Raw genomic sequence first — 16139 nt, 5'->3', positions numbered from 1 at the left:
AGCTAGGCTCGTGAGCCATGGCCACTGAGCCTGCGTGTCCGGAGCCTGTGCTCCACAACGGGAGAGGCCACAACAGTGAGAGGCCCGCGTAACGCCAAAAAAAAAAAAAAAAAAAAAAAAAAGTGTGATACCAAGCACATTACTGAAACTATATTCATCTTACTTTCAAATACCTAAATTAGTTTCTCATCAGATGACCAGTGACAGAAAAAGTAAAACAGTGGTTCTCTAGCAAAGAAAGCATAAAAAATTATAAATCGAAAAAACTTTACGAATTGATTTATATTATACCTACTATGCTTTGCCACTGGTTCATAATTATTTTAAATTCTTTTCCAGAAACACCTTCCCCACACTTAACCAGGTTCAAACACAAACAAAAGCAAAAGTAAAGATTAACAAGATGTTTAAAGCCCACATGCATAACCAAGTTTTTTAGAAGAACATCATTCTAATACTTCTGTGCTTATAGCACTACACATACAGCACTATAGGAATGAAACGCTACAGTTATGTTTGAAAATACCTGAAGCAAAGGCACCAACATAGCAAAACCCCACAATTCTTAAATAATATTCATCAGCAGTTTAATTCCCTACAAGTGGGTAAGGCAGAATTATCTATACATGAGTATTCCAAACCCACCATCAGGGTTACACAATGCAAAGCCCCCAAATTGTAGATTTTGATATTTATGAGAAAATAAGAGTTGAAAAACTAAGTTTTAAGAAAACCCTGTTTCTAAGATAAATAAAATAGATTAGACTAGCAATGACTTTATATGTTAAATTGATAATAAAGGAAATTATACTTAATTGTATATCACCCACTAAAATTTTTTTAGACTCCTTCTCCCTTGTAATTTAAACAAGATATTCAGACATTTCATTTGCAAATAAATGTCATACTAAGCGATCTTTCCCCTATTCCATTCATCTACTTTTCTATCATTGTGCTAATTTAATTGTCTTAATTACTTTTATATTGATATTATTTAGGGCACGTTCCCCGAGCTTCTTGTTGCAAACTCTCTTAACTATCTTCGGCCATTTGCTATTCCATATGAATTTTAGAATCAGTTAATCAAGTTCCACAAAAAACCCTATTAAGATTTTGATTAGAATTGTGCTGAACTTATAGATTAACAATAATACTATAATTTAAAACGTCATTTATAAAACTTACATTAAAAACTATTTGTGGAATACTATCAAAATTCTATTTATATTTACTTAAAAGATATTTCTAAAAGGTGACGTTTTAGCTCCCAAAGTATTTAAATTCTTTAGTTTTAGTGCAGGGTTGCATTGGGCCGAATTCATCTGCTGCCATAATATTTCTAGTTCAACTTTCTTTCCTAGATCTTGAACTGAGTGCTTCCTGTATAATGAAACCATTATGAGAGGAAACTCTCCCAATTGATGAAAATTCAGCTGTTTTTAACACTACCTTCAATTGAAAATGGTCACCATATTTGTATTACAGGCACCTATAACTTACTTGTAGAAAGTTGTGGTCATGAAACATGAGGGAAGTAGAAAAAACAGGAGCGTCTATTACTGAAATAATGTGTAGTTATAGGTGCACCCTTGAAATTAGATGAAGTGGACAAATAAATGAAAACAAAATTATTTCAAGACATTTACACGGATTTGTTGTACTGTAAAAACGCTAATCATAATCTATTAAGAATCTGCCCAGGGCTTCCCTGGTGGCGCAGTGGTTGAGAATCCGCCTGCCGATGCAGGGGTCACGGGTTCGTGCCCTGGTCCGGGAAGATCCCACATGCCGCGGAGCAACTAAGCCTGTGAGCCATGGCCGCTAGGCCTGCGCGTCCGGAGCCTATGCTCCGCAACGGGAGAGGCCACAGCAGTGAGAGGCCCGCATACCACAAAAAAAAAAAAAAAAAAAAAAAAAAAAAAAAGAATCTGCCCAAAACACAAGATTCCTTAATTTTAACTCATAAAGGACTAGAACAAAATCAATAGCTCACCAAGATTACAAATAAGTGAACAAGGACTTGAATTTATTTTACATTCTCAACAGCACTCTTAATCCTTGATATGCCATTAGGGTCCAGATGCACCCAACTTTATCTTCTGAGTTTCTTTTTTGAATAGTTATAACTATTTGTAAAGATTAATACTTCATGGCTTTTATTCTTGAAGTATCAATCTTTACAAATAGTTATAACTGATTTTAACATGAAGTCTAAAATACTTAACATTGCCTAATAGGTCTTGCATGATCTGATCTGCTCCTACTTACCTCTCTAGTCTTAACTGGTATCATTTTTCTTTGTGCTGAGCTCCAGTTGCTGGACACACTTTTTTCTGCCTCATGGCTCCTTCTGCCTCAAATATTCTCCTACTGCTCTCAACACCTAGTTTTATCATCTTTCAGATAGTTTAACCATCACTTTCTCAGGGAATCCTTCCAAAAGCTTCTCCCCATTTCCTCTTAGTTTGGAAAAGGAAAAACAAGATGGCAATTTCAGTCTACTAGATCTCAAGACTCTTTATTAACTAACAGGGATTACTTTTAATAATAACAAAATAACTAACATTTGAGCTTTACTCTTGGGCCGGGCACATACTTCTAAGCACTTTAATATATTGGCTCATTTACTCCTTTAACTACCCAATGAGGTAGGCACTATTATAATTTCATAGGTACACAGAAATTAACCTGCCCAAGGTTACAAAGTTAGTGCTAGACCTGTGATAAAGAAAATGTGTTATTAGCATAGGGAGAAGCGGAAAGACCAATGAAAATAGCACAAAGAAACAAGAACCAGGCTCAAATACATGTGGAACTATGCTGCATGCTAGAATCATTACAAACCAGTGTAGAAAGATCTGGCTATATATACGGGAAAAATTAATTAAGAGCTCTATACCTCACATATGTAGTCAGTTCTATTTGAAAAAGTTTCTTACAAAAGGCTGAATGTGTTCAACATGACTGATATACAAGGAAAGAGTAACACAAATTCAGTGCATGCTTAAGCACTACTTCACCCATAAGCAGTGCGAGGACTAGGGTGAGGCAAGTGAGATGCCTAGTGCTTCCTTAAATTTTACACCCTAGGTGCCTTGCTTTGTCTCACCCTCATCCTAACTGAAACAAACACTAGATATATGTGGAAAATTTCCCAGCTACACTGAGCTGCACAGGTATGCACAAAACATACATTTTAAACATCTACCTACATTCACCATGTGTGTTATAAACCACACTCTCTCCACATCTGGTGTTACAACTTCTTGGCAGATTTCAGATAACCCTCCTACCATTCCACAATCCCACTTCAAGCAAATCTCATCTTTTTCAAAATAAAAATACCATATTTATTGCAGTATTAATATATTTCTTAACCATTTAAAATGTGTAAAACCATGGTACCATTTTATTAAGTATCTTTTAAAAAAAAAATGGGTCCCTGAAAAATTTTTTAAAGCTCTGTGCCCCAACCCTATTTTTCCCGTATGCCCTGTGGTTTTTAATTGCATGATTTTGCATATAGCACACTTTTAGGTACACATGCTGCATTACAGCAGAAACTTACAAAAATAAATTGTAGTTGGATTAAAAACATAAATGTGAAAGCAAAAATATAATTTTTTAAAAGATACAGGAGAAAATCCTTGTTACTTCAGAATATAGGAAGAGTTAAGACAAAAACCAAAAAATCTTAAAGATAAAAGCTGATAAAATTGCGAGGTTAAAATGAAAAGCTTCTGTTCAACAAAGGCACCAAGTAAAGAAAGATATAGACTGGGAAAGATACTTATACTGCCTATAACCAACAAAGGATTAGAACATGAAAAACTCCTGTAAATTATTTTTTTAAAAAAGAATGAAAAAAAAAAGGGCAATTCACAGAGTATCAGAATGGCCTCTACACATATGAGAAGATGTTCAATCTCATTAGCAATGTGAAAAATACAAATTAACACCATACCACATCATTCTCATGAAACTGGTGAACACACAAGCACATGCACATGTGTCAGTAATATTAAGTGTGGAGAAGATGTGTAGTAACTGCAACTCATAAACTACCAACTGGGGTATAAACTAGAATCCTCATTTTGGAGAATAATTTGGCAATATTTATTAAAGATGAAGATGTGCATACCATAGAATCATGTATTGCCATTGCTAAGTTTTACCCTACAAAAACTCTTGCACATATTTACAAGAATACAACTGAAGAATACATAACGCAGAATAATTTGCAAATGGAAAATTGGAAAAAAAACCCAAAACCAATATTCATTATTCCTACCCAGAAATACTACTCAAAAACTAAAATGAAAAATACTACATGTACTAACATGGATAAATCTCAAAACTGCAATGTTGAATTTAAAAATACAAGCTGCAAAAGGCTACATGTAATATAACACAAACATATTAAGATAACATAGATATGCACACACAGTACAACTATATAAAATTTTTAAGCATGCCACAAATAATATTATTCATAGATCCATGCATATATATTAAAAATATAAGTAAAGAGAATAATAAAAATCAATTTCTGGATGGTGGCTCCCTCTGGCAAGGGAGGGAAGGGGTTAGAATTAGGGAAACATGTACAGGGAGATTCAACTGTATCTGTAATGCTTCATTTTTTTAAACTAAGAAAGGTGTACACAGGTGTTTTGTTATATTTTTCTTTGTATTGTTTTCTGAAATATTTACTATGACTAATATGTTTTCTATTTAATATAGAATAATAGTTTATATATATACTTCATATACATGCACAAAATGAAATAGAGTCAAATGTACAGACTGAATAATGTTGCAGTCAACAAAGCTGATAGATTCAGCAAATGAAAAGAAATTTCAAGCATAAAAATAGGATAAAAAATATGTACAGCAAAATGTATATAAAATGCATAGCTTTAGTTTTATTTTTTAAAGAAATTAATAATTTTCTATTACCTCATATTTATCTTTTATATTTTATATTACCTCTTCCAAATCCAACAGATGAATTTGCATTAGATTTTAACAGAAAACTTACATAAGCTTTGAAAAATTTTCTTTAGAAAAACATGATTTATTTGATTATTTCCAAATTGATCAAATTATGATTCTGATATATAGTAATGTATTCATTTTCAAGAAATATTTCCTTTTGGTAACTAATGCCTAGTAAGTAAGCCAGAAAAGTAAAAATGACTGGCTGACATCTCATAAGAAAAGAAAAGCACAAAGTACAGAAAGTAGAGATTATTACCTTTGATATCTGGGAAGATAATACAAGCAAATCAATCAAAAAATCCTAAAACTGGCAGAAATACTGATTTTGAGCTGATTTCAAGCTTTAGTATCAAATATTACATTAAACTATAGACTTGCAACCATCTAAAATTCAAGTAAATACTAATGTGCAAACATCTAGATAGCCCAAAGTACAGAGTAGTTATTAACTGCTTTATGATAAACAGACTAAGTTTCTTACACAAAGGAGTCTACACCTTATAGATGAAACTAAAGGTGAAATATTTCTGAATAATACTGAGCCTTTTGACTGTTCCCATATAAAAAGCTATGAAGCAAATGTACCAAAATATGCTCAAGATCATTTTACTTTTGACTGAGGCCTCTGGCTGTGGCTTAATCACTGTCATTCCCCTCTGTTTCAGTGGATTACAAGGGATTTTATGACGATGCCTCACACTAGGTCACGACCGATGATTCTCAAACACTAGTACATCAATATGAAGATATTTTGATCATGTTATTATCTGAGTTCAAAAATTACTAAAGAAAATTTCATGGAGATTAAAGATCTATGGTCTTCAATCAATTTCTCAAGTCCTTTAAAGATGACCCACAATCCTCCAGCATGTCTCCATTTAGCCTTTTCTATTTCCAATAATTTGCCAGTCTCATTAAGTCGCTAGCCCACTAGGCTCAATAGACAGCCTTGCTGCTTACTTTTCAAGGAAGTAAAAGCCCCAACTTTCTTACTCTTTTGTTCCACACCTTTATCATACCTGATTCCCTTATATATCATGGAGGATATAACCCTCCTTAAATCCAAGGTTAATAATTTTTGTTCCTAGTCTTTGGATCTAATTTCCTTCTGCCTCCCTGGAGACTTATGTCATTAACAGCCCCTATTCCCCTTGTTTTTCCCTGTATCTTTTCTCTCTTTTTTTAACTTAGCATATAAGAGGGGCCAACTCTTTTCCCCATTCCCCCCACATTACCTCCCAACTCACATATTCATTTCCTCTTCTATCTACCCCCATTTTTCTGACTTGTCCCTGCAGCCAAGCTTTCCTCAACCCTCACTTGCTCTTCAACCTTGCACAACAGATCTTCCTACCTCAATGGGCTCTCAAAAAGGTTCTCACTAAGTTACCAACGGCCACCCTAACAAATCCAAAGGATCCATAATTTTATTATCACATCAATGCTTTTAAAAATAATCTGTGATTCTACCTTTCTGAATGGGAGAAATACATATATATTATAGATGTTATATTATATATTATATCTAATAATTAATCTGATAATGTAATTAATATTGTATTAATATGATAACAGTAAATATATATTACATACAATTATATATATGTAATTTAACATTCTCTTCCTCTGCTTAAATGTTAGTATTCCACAGAGCTGCTCTCAAATTTCTTCTCCTCTCACTGTTAATACTCTCAGTGATACTGTAACTCATACCAATGATTCTGAAATTTGCAATCTGCATCCCGAGGCCAGTCCTCAAGTTCTTTTTTTTTTTTGGCGGTACGCGGGCCTCTCACTGCTGTGGCCTCTCCCGTTGCGGAGCACAGGCTCTGGACGCGCAGGCTCAGCGGCCATGGCTCACGGGCCCAGCCGCTCTGCGGCATGTGGCATCTTCCTGGACCAGCGCACGAACCCGTGTCCCCTGCATCGGCAGGCGAACTCTCAACCACTGCGCCACCAGGGAAGCCCTCAAGTTCTTTTTTACTCGTGAACAAAATAAGTATTTTCAAAGTGGGGGCACCTTTTGGTAAATGTTACATCTTTGCCTATCAGGAACTTAGCAGAAAAGCACACCCAATAGCAATTTGTTTTCATGATTATTTTTGCTTATAAATTTTCTTACCTCCTGAAATGAGACTTAAGGAGATGTGAATTCTAAATTTACTGTAGAAAAAGTACTAGACCAAAGTTCTCTTTCTGACATTACTTGCTGTGAGGTCTTAGAGAAGTTACTCAATGCTAAACCTTTAGATTGTTCATCTTAGAAATGGAAATACATTCATTCAAAAAATATTTATTGGAGGTCTACTACATATACGCTATTCCATATGCATTACTTAGCAAAATAGCCAAGAGCCCTATGTTCATGGAATTCAGAGTCTAGTGGAGGAAAGAGACAGTAAATAATGTAAGACATAGTAAAATACTGTAGTAAGTGCTGTGACGCATAGGGAACTATGAAAACATAATAAAGGGGTCCCTATTTAGAATAAAGGAAAGCCTTTTTGAAAAAATAATATTTTAGCATATGGACAGGAGTTATTTCACGAAGAATAAGATGAAAAGCTATCTAGACTGAAGGAACAGCACGTGCTAGGGCCAGAACAACTTCGGGAGTTAGGTATGCTGGAGGAACTGACTAAAAGAGATGCTAGATAAGGTAGGCTGGTGCCAGACTATATAGAGCCTTTAAGGTAATTAAAGATTTTATCCTAAATGCTATGAAAGCCAATGAAAAATATTTAGAAGAGATATGATCTGATTTACATTTCATGATGACCACTGGCAGTACCTCACAGGATTGTTGGGAGGTTCAAATACTCATGAAATGTTTAATAAATCAAAAACTTACATAAAGTTATGGATACTTCAATTGTATGGTGCTAAATATTCTAATGTCATCAAGAAAGACAATTTGTATTGTGGTCTGGACAGAATAATCTTCAATGGCTCCAGAGAAGCGGGGTCAATTTTAGGACCCAAAATAAATCTGAGTCAATTTTAAGACAGTCCTCAAATGCAGAAAAGCTACTGTAAGAACTAAAAAAGCCAGGTTGTAGGTTTTTTGTTGTTGTTTGGTTGTTTTGGGGGGATGGTAGTGGGGAAAGGAGAGTCTCAAAAGTTGTTTAGTGTTTTTATACACACTAGAAGCAAATTTAAGAAAGATATAAAGGGGCCAATAAATGACTTAGAAATAGTCCTAAATATAAAGCCATTTAAAAGCAGTACAGAGAAATGGGGAAATCCCTAAAGCTGGATTTAGAAAACCACAGAGCTAGTGAATGCATAGTTGTGTGGGTTTTTTTTGGATTAGTACGTTTATGCTGACAACTTTCAGATAAGCAGCTCCTTCTTAACTGCCTAATACTGACATAAATATAAAGTTTATTTTTTCAAAAAAATCCTACCTTTTTCTCCTCAAAGTACACATAATACTGTCACTCTTTTACAACTAAGAAGATACATAAAAATTTCAGCCTAATCCAATGTAGCACACTTAATCTGAGAACAACATGTGTAACTATTGTGCGTAGAATTAACAGCATAAACAATTTTGGATTTTAATTCACTCTATGACTAATCCTCTCATTTAATAAAATACTGTTTAAATTATATGAGTTGCAATAGCGTAAACCATTTTTAATACTAAAAGAGATATTAATAGTATCTAGTATTTTTTTTTTTGATGTAGACCATTTTTAAAGGCGCTATTGAATTTGTTACAATATTGCTTCTGTTTTATGTTTTGGTTTTTTGGCCACAAGGCATGTGGGATCTTACAGCTCCCTGACCAGGGAATGAACCCGCATTCCCTGAATTGGAAGGCAAAGTCTTAACCACTGAGCCGGCAGGGAAGTCCCGTATGTAGTATTGTAAATCGTTATAAACTAGATACTTCACAGAATTTTTCTTAAGTACCACAAACTAAAACTCATCAGTAAAACATAACCAAAGAAAGCTATGAAGTTCCTTCAAATAAACCATCAAATAAACCAAATAATCATCCCTTTATATCTTAATTTTTAGATCCGAAGCGTTCCCAACCTATTTTCTGCTCTGCACATTAAATTCATCAGTTGGCAATAACTAATTTTTATGACCTCTTTTTACATCTAAACTAAGAGACAAATAAAGAACTCAGGAAGGAGGCCAAGTAAGATTGTGAAAGTGAAAAGAAAACGCACAGAATCAGAGAAAATTCTGCAAATCATCTATCTGATAAGGAATTTGTATCCAGAATAGATAAAGAACTCTTAAAATTCAATAATAAAGAACCAAATAACCAAATTGGAAAATAGGCAAAGGATCTAGACAGACATTTTGCCAAAGATATACAAGGGTCAATAAACATATATGAAAAGATGTTCAACATCATTAGCCACTATGAAAACTGAAATCAAAACCCCAATGAGATACCACTTCACATCCACCAAGATGGCTATAATCAAGACAGGCAACAACAAGCATTTCAAGGATGTGGAGAAAATGGAGCCCTCATACACTGCTGGTGGCAATGGAAAATGGTGCAACTGGTTTGGAAAAGAGTCTATCAGTTCTTAAAAAGCAAACATAGAGACTCGGCAATTCCATTCCTAGGTATACACCCAAGAGAAATGAAAACTTATGTCTAGACAGAAACTTGTACACAAATGTTCATAGCAGGATTATTTGTAACAGTCAAAAATTGTGAACAACCCAAATGTCCATCAACCGATGAAGGAATAATTCAATGTGGTATATCTATACAATGGAACATTTTTTGGAAATAAAAAGAAATGAAGTACTGACACACACACAACAAAATGGATGAACCTAAAAAGCATGTTAAGTGAATGAAGCCAGGCACAAAAATCACACATATTATATGACTCTATTTACATGAAATATCCAGAAGGCAAAATTATAGAACAAGAAAGTAGATTAGTAGCTGCCAAAAACAGGGAGATTTGGGTAGAAAAGGGGGAAGGGGAGACTGCTAATAGGTATGTGGTTTCTTTTAGGGATGATAAAAATATTCCAAAATTGAAATTGATTGCGATGACGGTTGCACAACTTTGTGGACATACCCAAATCCAGTGAATTGTACACATCAAGTGGGCAAATTATATGATATGTGAATTATATCGCTATAAAGCTCTTGTATTTTTTTAAAAAAAGAAGAGAGTGAAAGGGCCAAAGATCTGGATGGAATTATTACGGATGATTTTACAGAGATTGGTTTTGAAGAAAGTGAAAGTCGGGGCTTAGTAAAATGTACTGGAAATAATATGAATGATGTGTAAAGTCCTATAAGGTAAGAACACGTAAAGACTTTGCAGGAAACGGGAACCACCATCTGTATCAAAGAGCTATATTAGTTAGAAATGAGACTGCTATGACTACAATGCTAAACCAGAAAGACCTAGAAAATTCTAGAGGTTCCTCACATGGATAACAAGATGAATATGGTGTTTTACTAATATAACAAAGCTGTCACTTCTTGATTCTAATACTTTCAAGTATTCATCCCTCAGAAAATTGTTTCCATAAATGGCTATGGCTTATCACACATAGGCAGGCAGTACAGTTTAAAATGCAGGCTTTAGAGTTGACTGTCTAGGTCAGAATCTCTGCTCTACCACTGACTGAGTATATTACCACATGCACTTACCTCTGCACCTCAGTTTCTGAATCTGTAAAATGAGAACACTACCACTTATTTCATACATGCAAAAAGCTCTTAACCTTATAAAAGAGTGGTAATATTTGTAGTCATAGCCACAACTACACGGTACATATAAATACTTAGCTACATCTCTCCTGAGAATCAAAAGTTTCTTCTGCTTGATATCCAAAGTTATGAAAATATATTTTCCATCTATATCAAAGATAAATCTCTTGATTAAACTGTTAAACTTTGTCAAGCTGTTATATTGCTAAATAATATAAAGCAACTCAAATTCTCAGGTCTCTTTAACCATGATCATTTAACCCTTATCATTCTTTTTTTCTTTCTTCCAGTTTTACCGAGATATAATTGACATATAGCACTATATGAGTTTAAGGTGTACAGCATAATGATTTCACATACATGCACTATGAAATGATTACCACAATAAGTTTAGTGAACATCCATTATCTCATATAATACAAAATTAAATAGAAAAAAACTTTTTTCCTTATGATGAGAACTCTAAGGATTTACTCTAACAACTTTCATATATAACATACAGCACTGTTAATTATATTACAATGGAATATTACTCAGCCTTAAAGAATGAAATTTTGCCATTTGCAACAACATGAACAGACGTAGAGTATATTATGCTAAATGAAATAACTCAGACAGGGCAAATACGTATGATTTCACATATATATGGAATCTAAAAAATGAACAAACATAAAACAGAAAAGAGTCATAGATACAGAGAACAAACAGGTGGTTGCTAGAGGAAAGGAAGGTGCGAGGAGAGAAATAGGTGAATGAGATTAAGAGGTACAAACTTCAAGTTGCAAAATAAATGAGTCACCAGTATGAAATGTACAGTGCCAGAAATACAGTCAATAATTATGTAATATCTTTGCATGGTGATGGATCATAACTAGACTTATTTTGGTGATCATTTTGAAATGTATAGAAATATCAAATCACTATGCTCTGCAAAAGGAAGTAACATAGTGATACAGGACAATTATACTACAAAAATAACCAACCAAACAAACTCATATAAAATGAGTGGGGTTACCAGAGGCAGGAGTGGGGGGAAGAGGAATTGGATGAAGACAGTCAAAAGGTACAAACTTAACAGTTAGAAAATAAATACATACTAGAGATGTAATGTACAACATGATAAATATAATTATCACCCTGTCATTCTTAATCTTTTTGTTTTTTACTACAGGAACTTGATGCTCTTTTTAATTTTGTCTCTAATGCTCCCAGGTTTTAACTGGCTCTTTATACTAAGTGAAGTCAGTCAGACAGATTCACAGACATAGAAAACAAACTTATGGTTTCCAAAAGGGAAAGTGTGTGAGTGTGTGTGTGTGTGTGTGTGTGTGTGTGTGTGTGTGTGTTTTGGGGGTGGGGTGGGGGGGTAAATTAGAAGAGTTTGTGATTAAAATATACAAAACACTACATATAAAACAGATAACCAACAAGGACCTACTGTATAGCACAGGGAACCATATTCAATATCTTGTAATATTTATAATGGAAAAGAATCTAAAAAAGAATGGATATATGTATAGGTATAACTGAATCACTTTGCTGTACACTTGAAACTAACACAACATTGTAAATCAACTATATTTCAACTAAAAAAAATAACAAAAACTGTCTCTCTAAAACTCAGAATAGCCTGGTCTCAAGCCACATTGGCCTTTAACTTCTTTCACAAAGGAAGTCTTTTCTATGGCTACTTCTGCTAAACCATTTTCCTGAATCACGATTTTCCTGAACCACAAGGAATTATCCCACTAATATGTGGGTCTTCTCAAAACTAAAAGGAGAGTGGAAAGGACAGTCTTCTTAATTCTCCTCCTCACGAAGAGGAAAAAGTAGTCATTACCCTCCTTTTCTTTTTGGAGAGCTATAAAGAAACCATGCAGAATCTTACCGACAGAAGCAGTATTCTAGGCATAACCAAATATAGGTTAATCCTACAGAGGTTTTCTGCCTTATATTAGAATCTGAGCTTCTTCTTTTTGAGGAGCTATTCTTGATTGTTCCCTTAGATACATCATTTTAATCTGTATCCAAAACTGAGGTCACTTACTACCAATCAATCTTATTCTAGGTTTCTTTAGTAGTGGCTTCTGTGTAAACTGGATAATAAAGTTGAAAGGAACTATATTCCCTTTGTTTAAAGAATAGATGGTGAAAGAATCTGGAAAAACGACTTCAAAGGAATAAATATAAGATACAGAGTGTGAATTACAGTAGTAACTAAGGAAATGAAAATAAGATGCACAAACCAGGCTGACATTACGCAGGGAAGGAAAAACTAGTAATCGTTGAAAAATTCTATATGGAGACTAAGAAGAAATGGTTTACTGCCTTATGAAATACTGTTTGAATTACATTTAAGTAGTGACAGCACAAAACATTTTTAATACTAAGGAGATACTGGTAGGACTTAGTATTCTAAATCATTATAAGCCAGGTATTTAAAAAACCAGCTCTGAAATCATCACACACCCATAAAATGAGGTAAATAAGAGTACTTGCTCTTACTATATGGCTGCACATGTACAAAGCATTTAGAATAGTGGCTGGAACAGAGTAAGCATTCAATAAAGGTTCACTAGTGGTGGTATTATCACCTGTGAACCACATGCAAACCAACTGATTCCTCTGAGCCCAGACTTCTCATCTATAAGAAAGGAATATAAATACATACTTTGATCCTTATTTTGAGAATCCAACCAGATAATGCATGCAAACACCTCCACCAGTAGTTCTCAACCTTCCCTTTATCTCCCTGCCAATATATCTGATGGTGTTTCAATTCACTTTTTATAATAATCATGGTTTTTTTGTAAAGTGATTCTCAAAGTGAGGAAAAATCACTCTAAACTCATGTAATAAAACAAATATATCTAATGACTAACATGGCAAAATTGATTTTATTAGCAGTGATGTTACATGGACTGTCAGTTTTCAGGAAGATGTTAAAGAGGTATCAATATGGTTATGTACCCTCCACTGTCTTAATTCAAATGTGCTTTGACTTTGAAAATTCACAAAAAGTTGGCAAACATGGAACATAAAATACCAAACTTTCACATTTGCATTTTCTGTGTTGGGCTGTTCCTATGGATTCTTTGTTGAAAAAAAGTCTTATGTATTTGTGGTTTATTGTAAACCAAACACTTTTAAAATATGGGCAAAGTACTAAAACAAAATATTCTACAAGTTCTTCCTATCTGCTTGATATGCTGTTTCTGTAAATCTATATGAAAAGGGGCCATATGGCCTCTAACAATTGCTTATGATTACTGATAAACAATTAAAGCCCCAAATCTAAATAATACATGATCCCAGTTTCTTTTGTTTAAATGTATTTTTGGATCAAAATAATATTTATTCTACACATTCAGTAAATAACCTATTAATCTTTAAACATATTTTAATTTCCAAAAGCAAGATGTTAAGATATTCTACCATATTTAAACTGAACAGTCACAAGAAACAAGTGTGGGATAAAATGGAAGAATTCTGCTGCTAAATATAAAATAGACTCCATTTAAAGAGAAAAGAATGTCCATTTTTTTAAAAAGTGGAACACTTTAAAATGCATCTTTAAAATAAAAGGCAGCGTAGAACAATAATTTTAAAGCCTGAATTAAAGCCCCAGACTACCTGGGTTCAAATCTCAGATATATCAATGTGTGAACACCTCTTTGAGTCTATCTGGGTGAATTCCTATTCTGGCAAATGTGAATTAGAGCACATTCACATTCTAGTACCCTAGAATTGTGGTGATGAGTAAATAAGTTAACATATGTAAGTACTTCAACAATACCTAGCACAGTGTTTTAAAATGTAATATGATAGGTCATAGCCTGACAGTTTTTTTCTTATTATACTTTCATACAAGATTAATAACTGTCACAAAACTATTTTCTAAAAAGAACATCTAGTTAATACCTTGGTATGTGCTAATAAAAAAAAATGGTATGATTTAGGAAAAAATAAAGCCTGAATGTCACTAAGTAGATAAATGAAATCACTGACTAAAGCTCTGGATCTTCTTGGCCAAACAGGGTACATTAATCTTGGCTTCACTAACAACTTACAAGTGATTTTAAAACTTATGAAAACAATTAAATTAAATTAAATTTTCTCGATTTTAAGCAACTAAAATGTGAAAGATACACTTTAATGTCCCTATTTCTGTCCTTATTTTCATCAATTTACCAACACTAAAAAACAGTTTTGCTTTCTGGTTTCATTTCCTGCAAATGATGTAATATATACCCTATTTCAGTGGTAAACACTTTGGTACATCTAAAGTTAACAGTAACAGTAATGTAAAAACTTCTCAACAAGTACACACTAAACAATTTGGAGTTCATATTGATTAATAGTGTCCATTTACATTATTAATTGATTCTTTGACTTAAGATTATTTTCTGTTAGTGTAGATCTAAGTTGCAAAAACATATGGGATCATATAAAATAAAGCCTCAAAGACTTCTAAGTAAAAGAGTAGGAATGGAAGGAAAGCTCTGAAATTGAATTTAGTGTCTCTCCTATCTAAAAACCTGACTGATGTGATTCCTTGGCAGTTTATAGAGACAAAAATATCATACATATTTTAAATGACTCTAAATGCAAGTTACCTTAAACCTACTAGAGTTATTTTATTAGGGTTTATATAAAAATGACATGCAAAAATTAAAGTTAGCTTTGAACATACTTGAACATAAAAATTAGTGAAAATGATTGGTAGAAGAATAACATTTAATAAAATGGGGAAATAAAGCAGTGATTTTGGTGGTTTGTAGTCATCTGTTTATTTACTCATAATAAATCTATTTTAAAAGAAATCTCCAAAGAGAGTATTTCGTAACCCACAACATGCCTTTGTACATTTATTCATTTAACTATCATCCCCTTCAATAGGTTCCTCCATCCCTAATATACTTACATGCAATGAACTCTAAACAAATTTTCCTTTTATCTTATCAGGAGAAACTACCATGTATCTGAAAATTAAGTTATCTTTCATTCATCCTAAGCTAAACAGTTCTAGTTCCTTTATTCTTCCTCTATAGTTTCTAAATTCTAACAGTCTTGTTCATGGTTTTCTGAATCTCTCCTTGGAGCTAAACACAGATCAAGAAACAGCATACAAGACCACTGCTTTACTCCATCTAATGCAGATCTGTGTTACTTTTATACCCAACCTTTTTAAGAGGTACAACTCTCTCGCATCAATTTTGACATTACTGTCACTATGAAGTCTATCACCAAATATATCATAAGGTTTGTTTCTCCTCATCTCAGACCTGTGTAACTTATTTTCATTTCTAGAAGGTTAGCTTCCAGATAAAAGTCATTCACCATTTACAAATAAAAAAATTCATGTAGAAGCAAATTTTTATCCTTGCCCAGGTGTTAGCATTAATTACCAGAGTACTAAGAGGCAGTC

General features: G+C 33.6%; 1 protein-coding gene across 13 annotated transcripts in view; it reads right to left on the bottom strand.

Moving 5' to 3' along the window:
• Window positions 1–16139, bottom strand: part of USP15 (ubiquitin specific peptidase 15) — a 122997-nt gene that overhangs the window by 103890 nt on the left and 2968 nt on the right. The gene's annotated exons all lie outside the window — the stretch shown is intronic.

This window comes from Kogia breviceps, chromosome 12 (assembly GCF_026419965.1).
Source record: "Kogia breviceps isolate mKogBre1 chromosome 12, mKogBre1 haplotype 1, whole genome shotgun sequence".
NCBI lineage: Eukaryota > Metazoa > Chordata > Mammalia > Artiodactyla > Physeteridae > Kogia > Kogia breviceps.
The sequence above is the reverse complement of the archived record's forward strand: the minus strand, read 5'-3'. Positions and strand labels throughout refer to the sequence as shown.